This window comes from Nannobrachium achirus (assembly GCF_963921795.1).
Source record: "Nannobrachium achirus genome assembly, chromosome: 16".
NCBI classification, from domain to species: domain Eukaryota; kingdom Metazoa; phylum Chordata; class Actinopteri; order Myctophiformes; family Myctophidae; genus Nannobrachium; species Nannobrachium achirus.
The window spans coordinates 54,834,419-54,849,555 of NC_137823.1; positions in this window are offsets into that span (position 1 = coordinate 54,834,419).

A 15,137-nucleotide genomic window follows, 5' to 3' on the forward strand; every position below is an offset into this window, starting at 1 on the left:
AGACTCTCGGTGCAGAGCTTCTGTGTTCAAATCTCACTCCTCCTATGTTGCTGTTTTACTTTTACATTTCTTTCAAGGTTAAAATATAAAAGAGTTAGTCAAAAGCACTAGAAATGCATCTAGTGGTCTAAAAATCCGAGTTCTCGTACATATCATTGTTGTTGCTTTTCAAGGTTAAAATACAAAAGAAGTATTCAAAGCACCAGGTAAAGTCTGCTGTGGGAGATGGTGTAGTGGTTTAAATGCCAGGCTCGAATGCAGAGGTCACATGTTCAAATCCGTTCCTGTAGTGCTTTGCCCTTTTCAAGGCTAAAATAGAAGAGAAACAACTCAAAAGCACCAGGAGATACCTGTCGAGGGCCCAAAGGTGCCTTGGCTCAATGGTATGGTCGCTTGATCGGTTGTCCCTGCTTCAGGCAGGTTTCAGACAGGTTCAAGTCCCATGCCCAAGGTACACGGAGGACCATCGTTGAGGGGTGTCTCTCCCCCTGTTTCCTGAGAGCTAAAGGTGGGGGGTTATATCGGAAAGAACTCTGTCCAACAGAAATTTTACAGAAAAAAATCTTACCTACATGCCTTGAGAGCACAGGAAAAATTGAGACAATTTTAGCCTTAAAAAGGTCAATGTGCTCCAGAGATGGACTGTAGGTTGAGTGGGATTTGAACACGGAACCTCTTAACCAGAGTCTGAGCATTAGACCATTAGGCCACCTCTCACTGTAAATGTGTTCTGGTGCATTTGAGTACTTCTCTTGTATTTTAACCTTGAAAAGATCCAAGTATTAGAGCAGCAATTAGTAGGGTGACTGGGTTTTGAACACAGAACCTCTGCACCTAAAGTCGGATCTTTAGACCACTACACCATCTCCAACATAAAAAACAACAGGTGCTTTTGAGTAATTCTTTTGTACTTTACCCATGAAAATGTCAAAGTAAAACAGCAATGTAGGAGGATTGAGATTTGTACATGGAACATCAGCAATGAGAGTCTGATCTTTAGACCACTACTGCATCTCTCACTAACTTTTGAGTGCTCTTGAGTAATTATTTTGTATTTGAACCTCGAAAATGTTAAAATACAAAGGAATTAGTCAAAAGCACCAGGAGCCATTTACATTGAGAGATGGTGTAGTGGTCTGGACATTAGACTCTCGGTGCAGAGCTTCTGTGTTCAAATCTCACTCCTCCTATGTTGCTGTTTTACTTTTACATTTCTTTCAAGGTTAAAATATAAAAGAGTTAGTCAAAAGCACTAGAAATGCATCTAGTGGTCTAAAAATCCGAGTTCTCGTACATATCATTGTTGTTGCTTTTCAAGGTTAAAATACAAAAGAAGTATTCAAAGCACCAGGTAAAGTCTGCTGTGGGAGATGGTGTAGTGGTTTAAATGCCAGGCTCGAATGCAGAGGTCACATGTTCAAATCCGTTCCTGTAGTGCTTTGCCCTTTTCAAGGCTAAAATTGAAGAGAAACAACTCAAAAGCACCAGGAGATACCTGTCGAGGGCCCAAAGGTGCCTTGGCTCAATGGTATGGTCGCTTGATCGGTTGTCCCTGCTTCAGGCAGGTTTCAGACAGGTTCAAGTCCCATGCCCAAGGTACACGGAGGACCATCGTGGAGGGGTGTCTCTCCCCCTGTTTCCTGAGAGCTAAAGGTGGGGGGTTATATCGGAAAGAACTCTGTCCAACAGAAAAAATTCTTACCCACATGCCTTGAGAGCACTGGAAGAATTTGAGAAAATTGAGACAATTTTAGCCTTAAAAAGGTCAATGTGCTCCAGAGATGGACTGTAGGTTGAGTGGGATTTGAACACGGAACCTCTTAACCAGAGTCTGAGCATTAGACCATTAGGCCACCTCTCACTGTAAATGTGTTCTGGTGCATTTGAGTACTTCTCTTGTATTTTAACCTTGAAAAGATCCAAGTATTAGAGCAGCAATTAGTAGGGTGACTGGGTTTTGAACACAGAACCTCTGCACCTATAGATGCCTTAATGGTCCACGTCACATTGATATAAACCAGTATGCGCACGCCGGTCGGCACCAAATGAACCCCACCGTTCATAGGATGCAATGGATGGCACTCGTGTTTAAAAATGCATTCCATCAAACTTTCAGATGCCGTTTTTCTCCCAGTGTGGAGGAAGAATGCTTAGGATTTTTACTGTAAATTCTCACTCTTGAAATATATAATCCTTAGTTTCTGTTGATTCTAAACAATAATAGCGATTCAAAACAGTTGTCCTTCAAACCCCACCTCTATTCACCGTCATCAGAACAGAGGGAGCGCTCCTCATGATCACCCACCCGATCCACTGGATCACCAGAGCGTCTACTGCTCGCCCAGCTGCAGTCCATGAAGCCTAATTATGCTCCGTCCTGCGACGGTGTCGCGCGCAGAGCCGCAGACCTCCAAGCTCAGAAGGGTTGCATTGGTGACGCGATGTGAGTTTGTATATCAGCTACTCTTGACGTGGAACACCGTTGCGCAATGAAGTATATAGGCCTATATGTCTCGATAAGGGCGCACCCATGGGAGCACCTCACTAGCACACAAGAGGAGGTTGAATAACCAGTGCTCCCCAAAACAACAGGTTTGGGGATCTGTTGGGAATTGATTACATGATACAGTCAGCTGTGCATTCAGTCTCAATGTTTGTAAACAAATAATTGGTCTATAGTCGGATCTTTAGACCACTACACCATCTCCAACATAAAAAACAACAGGTGCTTTTGAGTAATTCTTTTGTACTTTACCCATGAAAATGTCAAAGTAAAACAGCAATGTAGGAGGATTGAGATTTGTACATGGAACATCAGCAATGAGAGTCTGATCTTTAGACCACTACTGCATCTCTCACTAACTTTTGAGTGCTCTTGAGTAATTATTTTGTATTTGAACCTCGAAAAGGTTAAAATACAAAGGAATTAGTCAAAAGCACCAGGAGCCATTTACATTGAGAGATGGTGTAGTGGTCTGGACATTAGACTCTCGGTGCAGAGCTTCTGTGTTCAAATCTCACTCCTCCTATGTTGCTGTTTTACTTTTACATTTCTTTCAAGGTTAAAATATAAAAGAGTTAGTCAAAAGCACTAGAAATGCATCTAGTGGTCTAAAAATCCGAGTTCTCGTACATATCATTGTTGTTGCTTTTCAAGGTTAAAATACAAAAGAAGTATTCAAAGCACCAGGTAAAGTCTGCTGTGGGAGATGGTGTAGTGGTTTAAATGCCAGGCTCGAATGCAGAGGTCACATGTTCAAATCCGTTCCTGTAGTGCTTTGCCCTTTTCAAGGCTAAAATAGAAGAGAAACAACTCAAAAGCACCAGGAGATACCTGTCGAGGGCCCAAAGGTGCCTTGGCTCAATGGTATGGTCGCTTGATCGGTTGTCCCTGCTTCAGGCAGGTTTCAGACAGGTTCAAGTCCCATGCCCAAGGTACACGGAGGACCATCGTGGAGGGGTGTCTCTCCCCCTGTTTCCTGAGAGCTAAAGGTGGGGGGTTATATCGGAAAGAACTCTGTCCAACAGAAATTTTACAGAAAAAAATCTTACCTACATGCCTTGAGAGCACAGGAAAAATTGAGACAATTTTAGCCTTAAAAAGGTCAATGTGCTCCAGAGATGGACTGTAGGTTGAGTGGGATTTGAACACGGAACCTCTTAACCAGAGTCTGAGCATTAGACCATTAGGCCACCTCTCACTGTAAATGTGTTCTGGTGCATTTGAGTACTTCTCTTGTATTTTAACCTTGAAAAGATCCAAGTATTAGAGCAGCAATTAGTAGGGTGACTGGGTTTTGAAGACAGAACCTCTGCACCTAAAGTCGGATCTTTAGACCACTACACCATCTCCAACATAAAAAAACAGGTGCTTTTGAGTAATTCTTTTGTACTTTACCCATGAAAATGTCAAAGTAAAACAGCAATGTAGGAGGATTGAGATTTGTACATGGAACATCAGCAATGAGAGTCTGATCTTTAGACCACTACTGCATCTCTCACTAACTTTTGAGTGCTCTTGAGTAATTATTTTGTATTTGAACCTCGAAAAGGTTAAAATACAAAGGAATTAGTCAAAAGCACCAGGAGCCATTTACATTGAGAGATGGTGTAGTGGTCTGGACATTAGACTCTCAGTGCAGAGCTTCTGTGTTCAAATCTCACTCCTCCTATGTTGCTGTTTTACTTTTACATTTCTTTCAAGGTTAAAATATAAAAGAGTTAGTCAAAAGCACTAGAAATGCATCTAGTGGTCTAAAAATCCGAGTTCTCGTACATATCATTGTTGTTGCTTTTCAAGGTTAAAATACAAAAGAAGTGTTCAAAGCACCAGGTAAAGTCTGCTGTGGGAGATGGTGTAGTGGTTTAAATGCCAGGCTCGAATGCAGAGGTCACATGTTCAAATCCGTTCCTGTAGTGCTTTGCCCTTTTCAAGGCTAAAATAGAAGAGAAACAACTCAAAAGCACCAGGAGATACCTGTCGAGGGCCCAAAGGTGCCTTGGCTCAATGGTATGGTCGCTTGATCGGTTGTCCCTGCTTCAGGCAGGTTTCAGACAGGTTCAAGTCCCATGCCCAAGGTACACGGAGGACCATCGTGGAGGGGTGTCTCTCCCCCTGTTTCCTGAGAGCTAAAGGTGGGGGGTTATATCGGAAAGAACTCTGTCCAACAGAAATTTTAAAAATTCTTACCCACATGCCTTGAGAGCACTGGAAGAATTTGAGAAAATTGAGACAATTTTAGCCTTAAAAAGGTCAATGTGCTCCAGAGATGGACTGTAGGTTGAGTGGGATTTGAACACGGAACCTCTTAACCAGAGTCTGAGCATTAGACCATTAGGCCACCTCTCACTGTAAATGTGTTCTGGTGCATTTGAGTACTTCTCTTGTATTTTAACCTTGAAAAGATCCAAGTATTAGAGCAGCAATTAGTAGGGTGACTGGGTTTTGAACACAGAACCTCTGCACCTAAAGTCGGATCTTTAGACCACTACACCATCTCCAACATAAAAAAACAGGTGCTTTTGAGTAATTCTTTTGTACTTTACCCATGAAAATGTCAAAGTAAAACAGCAATGTAGGAGGATTGAGATTTGTACATGGAACATCAGCAATGAGAGTCTGATCTTTAGACCACTACTGCATCTCTCACTAACTTTTGAGTGCTCTTGAGTAATTATTTTGTATTTGAACCTCGAAAAGGTTAAAATACAAAGGAATTAGTCAAAAGCACCAGGAGCCATTTACATTGAGGGATGGTGTAGTGGTCTGGACATTAGACTCTCGGTGCAGAGCTTCTGTGTTCAAATCTCACTCCTCCTATGTTGCTGTTTTACTTTTACATTTCTTTCAAGGTTAAAATATAAAAGAGTTAGTCAAAAGCACTAGAAATGCATCTAGTGGTCTAAAAATCCGAGTTCTCGTACATATCATTGTTGTTGCTTTTCAAGGTTAAAATACAAAAGAAGTATTCAAAGCACCAGGTAAAGTCTGCTGTGGGAGATGGTGTAGTGGTTTAAATGCCAGGCTCGAATGCAGAGGTCACATGTTCAAATCCGTTCCTGTAGTGCTTTTCCCTTTTCAAGGCTAAAATAGAAGAGAAACAACTCAAAAGCACCAGGAGATACCTGTCGAGGGCCCAAAGGTGCCTTGGCTCAATGGTATGGTCGCTTGATCGGTTGTCCCTGCTTCAGGCAGGTTTCAGACAGGTTCAAGTCCCATGCCCAAGGTACACGGAGGACCATCGTTGAGGGGTGTCTCTCCCCCTGTTTCCTGAGAGCTAAAGGTGGGGGGTTATATCGGAAAGAACTCTGTCCAACAGAAATTTTACAGAAAAAAATCTTACCTACATGCCTTGAGAGCACAGGAAAAATTGAGACAATTTTAGCCTTAAAAAGGTCAATGTGCTCCAGAGATGGACTGTAGGTTGAGTGGGATTTGAACACGGAACCTCTTAACCAGAGTCTGAGCATTAGACCATTAGGCCACCTCTCACTGTAAATGTGTTCTGGTGCATTTGAGTACTTCTCTTGTATTTTAACCTTGAAAAGATCCAAGTATTAGAGCAGCAATTAGTAGGGTGACTGGGTTTTGAACACAGAACCTCTGCACCTAAAGTCGGATCTTTAGACCACTACACCATCTCCAACATAAAAAACAACAGGTGCTTTTGAGTAATTCTTTTGTACTTTACCCATGAAAATGTCAAAGTAAAACAGCAATGTAGGAGGATTGAGATTTGTACATGGAACATCAGCAATGAGAGTCTGATCTTTAGACCACTACTGCATCTCTCACTAACTTTTGAGTGCTCTTGAGTAATTATTTTGTATTTGAACCTCGAAAATGTTAAAATACAAAGGAATTAGTCAAAAGCACCAGGAGCCATTTACATTGAGAGATGGTGTAGTGGTCTGGACATTAGACTCTCGGTGCAGAGCTTCTGTGTTCAAATCTCACTCCTCCTATGTTGCTGTTTTACTTTTACATTTCTTTCAAGGTTAAAATATAAAAGAGTTAGTCAAAAGCACTAGAAATGCATCTAGTGGTCTAAAAATCCGAGTTCTCGTACATATCATTGTTGTTGCTTTTCAAGGTTAAAATACAAAAGAAGTATTCAAAGCACCAGGTAAAGTCTGCTGTGGGAGATGGTGTAGTGGTTTAAATGCCAGGCTCGAATGCAGAGGTCACATGTTCAAATCCGTTCCTGTAGTGCTTTGCCCTTTTCAAGGCTAAAATTGAAGAGAAACAACTCAAAAGCACCAGGAGATACCTGTCGAGGGCCCAAAGGTGCCTTGGCTCAATGGTATGGTCGCTTGATCGGTTGTCCCTGCTTCAGGCAGGTTTCAGACAGGTTCAAGTCCCATGCCCAAGGTACACGGAGGACCATCGTGGAGGGGTGTCTCTCCCCCTGTTTCCTGAGAGCTAAAGGTGGGGGGTTATATCGGAAAGAACTCTGTCCAACAGAAAAAATTCTTACCCACATGCCTTGAGAGCACTGGAAGAATTTGAGAAAATTGAGACAATTTTAGCCTTAAAAAGGTCAATGTGCTCCAGAGATGGACTGTAGGTTGAGTGGGATTTGAACACGGAACCTCTTAACCAGAGTCTGAGCATTAGACCATTAGGCCACCTCTCACTGTAAATGTGTTCTGGTGCATTTGAGTACTTCTCTTGTATTTTAACCTTGAAAAGATCCAAGTATTAGAGCAGCAATTAGTAGGGTGACTGGGTTTTGAACACAGAACCTCTGCACCTATAGATGCCTTAATGGTCCACGTCACATTGATATAAACCAGTATGCGCACGCCGGTCGGCACCAAATGAACCCCACCGTTCATAGGATGCAATGGATGGCACTCGTGTTTAAAAATGCATTCCATCAAACTTTCAGATGCCGTTTTTCTCCCAGTGTGGAGGAAGAATGCTTAGGATTTTTACTGTAAATTCTCACTCTTGAAATATATAATCCTTAGTTTCTGTTGATTCTAAACAATAATAGCGATTCAAAACAGTTGTCCTTCAAACCCCACCTCTATTCACCGTCATCAGAACAGAGGGAGCGCTCCTCATGATCACCCACCCGATCCACTGGATCACCAGAGCGTCTACTGCTCGCCCAGCTGCAGTCCATGAAGCCTAATTATGCTCCGTCCTGCGACGGTGTCGCGCGCAGAGCCGCAGACCTCCAAGCTCAGAAGGGTTGCATTGGTGACGCGATGTGAGTTTGTATATCAGCTACTCTTGACGTGGAACACCGTTGCGCAATGAAGTATATAGGCCTATATGTCTCGATAAGGGCGCACCCATGGGAGCACCTCACTAGCACACAAGAGGAGGTTGAATAACCAGTGCTCCCCAAAACAACAGGTTTGGGGATCTGTTGGGAATTGATTACATGATACAGTCAGCTGTGCATTCAGTCTCAATGTTTGTAAACAAATAATTGGTCTATAGTCGGATCTTTAGACCACTACACCATCTCCAACATAAAAAACAACAGGTGCTTTTGAGTAATTCTTTTGTACTTTACCCATGAAAATGTCAAAGTAAAACAGCAATGTAGGAGGATTGAGATTTGTACATGGAACATCAGCAATGAGAGTCTGATCTTTAGACCACTACTGCATCTCTCACTAACTTTTGAGTGCTCTTGAGTAATTATTTTGTATTTGAACCTCGAAAAGGTTAAAATACAAAGGAATTAGTCAAAAGCACCAGGAGCCATTTATATTGAGAGATGGTGTAGTGGTCTGGACATTAGACTCTCGGTGCAGAGCTTCTGTGTTCAAATCTCACTCCTCCTATGTTGCTGTTTTACTTTTACATTTCTTTCAAGGTTAAAATATAAAAGAGTTAGTCAAAAGCACTAGAAATGCATCTAGTGGTCTAAAAATCCGAGTTCTCGTACATATCATTGTTGTTGCTTTTCAAGGTTAAAATACAAAAGAAGTATTCAAAGCACCAGGTAAAGTCTGCTGTGGGAGATGGTGTAGTGGTTTAAATGCCAGGCTCGAATGCAGAGGTCACATGTTCAAATCCGTTCCTGTAGTGCTTTGCCCTTTTCAAGGCTAAAATAGAAGAGAAACAACTCAAAAGCACCAGGAGATACCTGTCGAGGGCCCAAAGGTGCCTTGGCTCAATGGTATGGTCGCTTGATCGGTTGTCCCTGCTTCAGGCAGGTTTCAGACAGGTTCAAGTCCCATGCCCAAGGTACACGGAGGACCATCGTGGAGGGGTGTCTCTCCCCCCGTTTCCTGAGAGCTAAAGGTGGGGGGTTATATCGGAAAGAACTCTGTCCAACAGAAATTTTACAGAAAAAATTCTTACCCACATGCCTTGAGAGCACTGGAAGAATTTGAGAAAATTGAGACAATTTTAGCCTTAAAAAGGTCAATGTGCTCCAGAGATGGACTGTAGGTTGAGTGGGATTTGAACACGGAACCTCTTAACCAGAGTCTGAGCATTAGACCATTAGGCCACCTCTCACTGTAAATGTGTTCTGGTGCATTTGAGTACTTCTCTTGTATTTTAACCTTGAAAAGATCCAAGTATTAGAGCAGCAATTAGTAGGGTGACTGGGTTTTGAACACAGAACCTCTGCACCTAAAGTCGGATCTTTAGACCACTACACCATCTCCAACATAAAAAAACAACAGGTGCTTTTGAGTAATTCTTTTGTACTTTACCCATGAAAATGTCAAAGTAAAACAGCAATGTAGGAGGATTGAGATTTGTACATGGAACATCAGCAATGAGAGTCTGATCTTTAGACCACTACTGCATCTCTCACTAACTTTTGAGTGCTCTTGAGTAATTATTTTGTATTTTCTTTTTTGTTTCGAAAAGGTTTATTAACACTTGTCCTTTACATACATTCATTTCATCAATAAAAACAAATATATAACATTTCATTGTATTTTTTCTCTTCTACACAGCACATTTTCTCTTCTACACCATGGGGACGCCCCCATGGTGTAGAAGACGCCACCAGAGCATCATGACTAAAAAAGCAGGTTAAAAAACAGTGTTGAAAGTGCTGTTTGAAGACCATTATGTATGTCAGTGTAAGTGTGTTGAGTTCATAAAAAGTGTCAGTTAAAAAGCAATCTGGCTAGCCATCATCAGGGAAACGTTCTGTTGCTCCTTTACCAAGAGACTAAAAAGTGGATGATGCTAAAAACTCTCTTAATTTATTCACAGTTCAACTTGTTTCTATGTGCAGGAGCGGGGTGAGTCACTAACGGTTAGATCCCCATCCTGCCTCCTCCAACAGGTCAGGTCTCTCGGGACCTGTCAATGAACATCACCAGTCAGTCTGCCTGCGGCCCTGACCTTTGTTGTGGGCTTCGGTCTCCCTCGTCCGAATGAGCGCAGAGGCCATGCTTCTTTGCGGCTGCGTTCCTAGGGCCTGCCGCCTGCAGCTTCGGCCGCTTGGACCGTTGCTGTGGCCATACGGATCGCAGCCACGGGGGGGATGTGCATGCGCTTGCTCACCAGCAGGTTGCGGGTAGTCCATATGGCGTCTTTGATGGCGGCAAGGGTGAGCCAGAGATTTGTGTACTGAGCTTTTGTCAAGCGATCCTGGCCCACCCCATACAGCACTAGCTGTGCTGTGAGGACGCCCCCTACCGGTTGAGTACGGGAATTAATCAGGGAGCCGGCTGTCGCCCACTGGTCTACGGCACCGCGGCACTCCCAGAGCAAGTGCCTCACCGTCTCAGGTGCGCCACAACCAGGACGGGGGCATGTTGAGTGCGCTGCCATGCCCCGGGAGTGCATAACAGCCCCGACTGGGAGGATGACGTGAGCTACCATCCAGGACAGGTCCCGGAGTCTGTTGGGGAGGGCAGGATGGTTCACATTGCGCCACACCGCCTGGGGCTCGCCTACTGCAAGCAGGCGCACTGGACTCACTGTTTCCCGCTCCTGCACAAGAGAGAGAAGAGAGTGGTGGTCACTTAAAACATCCACATCCTGCTCAAGGTTAAAGTGCAGAACAAACTTCTTGATAAAAGCATAGGCAGGTGGCAGGTCAAAAGACACTGGAACTCTAAGATCAACTGGTAAAAGGTGCAAGTGTCTGAGATAAGACCCCATGCAGTATCTGGCCATAGCAGCTGTCTTGTGTTCTCTGGATGGGGCTGTAGCGTGTGTGATGTGTAGTGCGGTGTAAAGGCTGCCAAAAAATAAATACAGGTCGGGGACTCCTTTCCCCCCCTTCTCCTTTGGCTTCTTCATTACGTCACGTCTCAGTCTCTCCCACTTGGATCCCCATATGAAATAAAAGATGGCTCGTTCCAGGTCTAAAATCACTCGTTTAGGAGGCATAAAAACTGAGGAGACAGATAAAAGCAAGGGTAAAATCACAGCTTTGATGATTAAAACCTTACCTTCTATTGTCAGTCTTCTAAGTCCCCAGTACCCCAGTCGCTGCTTAACTCTCCCTACCAGGTCTGGCCAATTGGTTTTGCCCTCCCCCTGTCTGTCAAATTTGACCCCCAGTATCTTTAAGTCAGTCTGGGTCACAGTCAGGGGAAGTCCAGTCATGTCAGTTGCTCTCCATGGTCCATAAAAATGGGCTTGGGTTTTGTGTCTATTAAGTTTAGCACCAGAGGCCCGTCCATAAAAATCAGTCAAGTCAAGTGTCCTGTTAACGGATGAAAGGTCAGTGCATAAAAGGTTCACGCCGTCCATGTATAAAAAACAATTGGCTGTTTCCCCCCCACTCCCTGGAATACTTACCCCTTTGATCCATTGGTCCCTTCTCAAGATTTGTGCCAATGGTTCAACGGCGGCGATGTAAAGGAGGGCGGATAACGGACATCCCTGACGGACGCCGCAGTGTAAGTCAACTGCATTTGTAAGATGCCCATTTACAACAAATCTGCTGCTGATATCTCTATACAGCAAACCCACCCACGCTATGAACCTCCCTGGAAACCCCAGTTTTTGCAGTACCTTAAAAAGGTACTGGTGCGAGACCCGATCAAAAGCTTTCTCAAAATCTAGATTTAGGACTATAAGCCGCATGTTTCTGTCTCTCGCATAACAAATGGTGTCTCGGATCAGCACTAGGTTGTCTGTGATCCTCCTCCCCGGTAAGGCACAGGCTTGATCCGGGTGGATCACCTCCCCCAAAGCCATGGACATCCGTGACGCTAAAAGTTTACTAAAAAGTTTACAGTCAAAATTTAACAGTGTAATCGGTCGCCAGTTCTTCAGGTCAGTCTTGTCATCTTTCTTGTGGAGTAGAGTTACTATCCCTAACCTAAAACTGTCAGGTAGTCGATCTAGTCGCTCTAGGTCTTTAAAAACAGTCAATAAGTCAGGTGCTAAAATGTCCCAGAAAGTCAGATAAAAGTTTAAAGGAAGTCCGTCATTTCCTGGGGACTTCCCTTTCTTAAAACCTCTCAAACATTTATCCAACTCTAAAAGTGTAAAGTCCTGGGATAAAAGCTCACTGTCTGAGACTGTTTTGTCTAAAAAACCTAGAACCTCTGTCATGGTATTTAAGTCAATTTCTTTTTCATAGTACAAGTCCCCATAAAAGCCCTCTACTACTTCTTTCATCTCTTTTATGTCTTCCACCACCTCCCCATCCTCCTTCTTTAACTTTACCATTCCCTCCCCTCTGTTAACAATCTTTTTAAAAAAGTACCTTGTACACTTTTCTCCTTCTTCTATTTCTCTTTCTCTACTTCTTAAAATTATTCCACGACTCTTGATTTCTGCCAAATCTGACATTTCTTGTTTTACTTCTTTAATCAAGTCATTAAAATCAAAACCCTGCTGGTTGTAGTCAAAATAACGCTGGAGTCTTTTTTGCAGCCCCAACATGCGTCTATCTTCCCTAGCTTTCTTTCTCTTACCTGCCTCTCTGAAGAAAGTCTGTGTCCTTCCCTTCACCATCTCCCACCAAAGAGCACGTGAGTCATAACAGTCCTGGAGGGTCTGCCATTGACTGTACTGCTCCCGGTACTGGTTTACTAACTCCTCATCCTCTAACAGGGAGCAGTTTAGTTTCCACAGACCCCTCCCTACCGTCACACATGAGGGAAGTGAAAGGGTGACAGAAAGCATAGCGTGATCAGAAAAGAAAACAGGGGTTAATCTAGCATCGGTGGGCGGACAGTCCCGTGTAAAAGCATAGTCAATGCGAGAGGCTCTGGTGCTGTCACCATTAGACCAGGTGAAGCCCTCCTCTCTGGGATGCAGGGTTTTAAAACAGTCAATCTAACATATAATTTTCGGAATGTCTGTCTGTCTGAGTGTCTGTCTGAAACCGCGTTTCTCATCAGTGGCTGGAGCAATTGATCTGAAATCGCATCACCATAAGCATATGAACACACCTGACATAACTGTGAAGCCCGTTTGTCACTTTCGCAAATCGTATGCTGTATATTTGCATTTTTATGGTGTATCTATATCTATTTAGCCTACAGTACCTTTTGTGACCACACATGTTAAGGGAGGGGCGCTGTTGTTCAGTCCATGCACAATCACACACAAACACACACACACACACACACACACACACACACACACACACACACACGCACGCACGCGCGCACACGCACACACACACACACACACAGGTGTGTGTGCAGGCAGGCAGGCAGGCAGGCAGGCGGGCGGGTGTGTGTGCAGGCGGGTGGGCGGGTGGGCTGGGGGGGGGGGGGGGGGGAACAGTATCTCTGTAGCCATTAAAGGAAACGGGTTTCTTACATTGATGCTCCTACAGTACATCATGCAAGCACCAGTTAAAGTTACTTTCCATCCCTCATATACTGTGTGCACAGTGCACATCCCATAACCCACACACTGCACATCATTTTGGAGCTCATATCTTTGAACGGGTAAGGGCTAGTTAGTCTAAAATCCCTACAGATGCTCTGTAATAAAACAGACGTCTTGTCAACTTTGAATTCAACCCCTGCTCCTCGTCTATCTTTCCTGCTTAACACACAATTAAAATCCCCTCCCACCACTAAAGGATCCCTCCCTAGCATGTGGGGCTGCAGGTCTTCTAAAAGGTCATATCTACTGTTCTTGTCAGTAAAACCATACACATTAAGAAGGTTAAAATCCCTCCCCAAATAAGTCAGATGTACTAAAAGAGCCCGCCCGTCTCTCACCACTGTGCTTCCCTTCACCAGAATGTGGGGGTTCTTAATTAAAATGGCCACACCGTCCGCTTTATTCTGATTGGAACCACTCCATATGGAGGGTCCCACTGGCCACTTATCTTCCCATTCTCTGTATGATTTTAAAAAGGGCAACCAGCATTCTTGTAATAAGAGCACATCAGTCTTAAAAGTATTAAGAAAGGATAGAACGCTTTGGGCTCTCACTCCCGACCTCACGCTTCGCACATTTAGTGTGGAAACTGTGAAAGCCATGAGTATGGTTATAAACAGTAGAGCTGACATTTTAAAAGACTAAAACCAGAGGGTTAAAATAATTTCTTAAAGTTAACAAAAACATCTTGTGGACACAGCCCTTCCCTAACATCCACATCATTAGATGCCAGGTTGTTGGCTGCATCCTCGCCACTAGGGCGTTCAACCATTCTCATGTCATGGACTTTATCATTTGGTGTCGATTGCGTTATAGGGTTCATCAGGTTTATGGTAGTCATACTGACAAAGGAGTCTGAGTTTTGAGAACTGTTTTCAGGGAAAACTCTGGGCTCTCCCTCTATAGAGCCAGGTCTTCCCTTCTTCTCCTCAGCTCCAGGAGCTTGAGGAGACAGTTCAGATGCTGTCCTCTTGACACCTGGCTGGGCATTAGGGAGGGAGGTGTTACTGGCTAAGCTCTCACTCACTTCTTCCTTACTTGACTCTGTGGACATCTGACTGCCGGTCTCACTAGAGACGTCAGACACATGACCACCCCTCACCACTGGCTCCGCCCTCTCTGCTCCAGCTCCACCTCCTGTCTGTACCTCCCCCTCGACCACACCCTCTGGGGGGATCACAGACTCCTCCCTTTCTCCCGCCTCACCTACATCCTCTCCACCACTGAAAGGGCTCTGTGGGGGATCCTGGTGAATGATGTCATCAGTTACCATATTAGCCACATTAGCCGAAATGTTTGGTCGGCCATTTTGTGACACATTTCTGGGGCCATTTTTGGCAATATTAGCAAAAGACTTAGGACAATTTCTGAAGAGGTGTGTATTCTCTCCACAGAGATTGCAGCTTCTACCATTGGGACAGTTGTCAAAAACATGACCAATTTTCCTGCATTTCCCACAAACAACATTTTTGCAAGCCTCTACCAGGTGTCCATGCTCTCCACACTTGCGGCAGAGCTTGGGTTGACCTACATAGTTAATGTAGCCTCTGTTTTCCCCAAGCATTATTACAGGTGGAATCTGCTTCAGGCCTTGGTAGCCCTGGGGGTCAGGTAGCTGTTTTACCTTGACCCTCCAGCTACAATCCCAAATGCCATCAGCATCATAATGTTTGGTAGGGTCAGTTTTTACAGAGCAATATCTGGCCAGCCATATTTTTATGTCACTGCCTTTCACAGTTTCATTGAACATCCTGACAGTCACTGTTTTTTCTGAGCTGTCAGTTAGCTCTTCCACTTGAAAGGATACAAACTGGTCTTTCACATTCTCATAGCGATTCCA